The following is a 1,825-nucleotide window of genomic DNA, read 5'->3' on the forward strand; positions in this document are numbered from 1 at the left end:
TACTTCGGGTAAAAAAGTGATCCTTACTAATGTACTTCATGTTCCAGACATGAACAGGAATCTAGCGAGTGGAGATTTGTTAAGTAAACCTGGAATAAAATCTGTGTATGAATCCGGAAAGTTGATCTTATCCCAAAATGGTACCTTTGTTGGGAAAGGATTTTCTTGTAATGAGATGATTAAATTATCTGTTGTACTTATTGAGAATAATAACAAAGTTGATTTTGCTTATATGGTTGATTCTTTAATTTTGTGGCATAAAAGACTTGCACATATTGGTTTTAATTCTATTAAAAGAATGGTAAAATGTAATATGATCAAATGTGATATAAATGAATTTAAAAATTATGAATTATGTGTTAAATCAAAAATTACAAAAAAAAAAACCTTTTCAAAGTGTAGAAAGGACTTCAAATTTGCTCGATTTAATACATTCGATGTATGTGAATTGAATGTCATGCTTACTAGAGGTGGAAATAGATATTTATAACTTTTATTGATGATTTCTCTAGATATACTTATGTATATTTGTTAAAACATAAAGATGAAGTTTTAATGCTTTTAAAAATAATAAAGGCAGTAGAAAAATCGATTAGAAAAAGAATTAAAAATTCTTAGAAGTGATAGAGGTGGAGAATATTTTTCTAATCGATTTTAATGCATACTGTAAAAGAACTGGCATTATACATCAAAAATATGCACCTAGAACTCTAAACAAAATGGTTTATGGCTGAAAGAAAAATAGAACATACTCTTGAAGATGAGTTAAACTGCTATTATTGTTGCATGCTTGAATTACCTTATAATCTTTGAGTGAAGCACTTCTTTTGCTACTTGTCATATTTTGAATAGAATTCCTATGATGAAAAATAAAATTTCTCCTTATGAGTTGTGGAAAGGGAGAAAACCAAATATTCATTATTTTAAAGTGTGGGGTGCCTTTGCTTATTTCAATGAAACAATAATCCAAAAAGAACTAAGTTGGGTCTTAGAGGATCAAATGTGTTTTGTTGGGTATACTTCTAATAGCAGCCTATAGACTCCCTAAATTCGAGTCTTAATGTGATAATTGAGTCCAGAGATGTAGAGTTCTTTTGAACATTTTTTAATCTCAAATAATAAAGCTCAAAATTTCCTCCAATGAACTATCATCAAGTGAGACATCTCAAAAGTTAGTAAGCTAAACCAAGTTCTCAAATAATAAACAAAGAACCCTAGTGAATTAGAAGAAGTACTAGAGTTCGAGAAAGACAAAATACTGCCTTTGGGACCTGGCGAGATTGACTCACAAAATATTTCCTTTTACCCTTGTATAGTAGAAGGTGATAGAAGGAAGTATTGAAGACAATTCCTATTGTCCTTCAAATTGAGGAGATGATCCACTTTATAAAGGAGGCTGGTGGCTTCTAGGGATGCAAATTTTGGAAATATGCTGCTAAATGATGAAATGGATCTCAATAATATCAAATACCACTAATGGAAATTAAGTCGATTTACCTCATGCTTCAAACCCTGTAATCGATTGCGGGTATTCAGAGACTTAACATCCATGTAGCCTCTGTAGCCACTTGCAAGCAAGGTTAAGGTAGCAAAGGATTTTGACGCAGAAGAAGGCATCGTGCTGATGCTTTTGCTACCCGTGAGCAAGAGTACTTCTATTATACAATTCTTGCATAAGCTTCAATTTACAACTTATATGTTCATCAAATGAATGTTAAAATGTCATTTTTAAATGGAGATCTCGGTGAGGGAGGTCTGGCATGGACACGATCTAGAAGGGTTTGCATTTCTCACCGGGAAACGAGTAGCATAAACTTTGCAAGTT

The sequence above is a fragment of the Dioscorea cayenensis genome, chromosome 2 (assembly GCF_009730915.1).
Source record: "Dioscorea cayenensis subsp. rotundata cultivar TDr96_F1 chromosome 2, TDr96_F1_v2_PseudoChromosome.rev07_lg8_w22 25.fasta, whole genome shotgun sequence".
Classification (NCBI taxonomy): domain Eukaryota; kingdom Viridiplantae; phylum Streptophyta; class Magnoliopsida; order Dioscoreales; family Dioscoreaceae; genus Dioscorea; species Dioscorea cayenensis.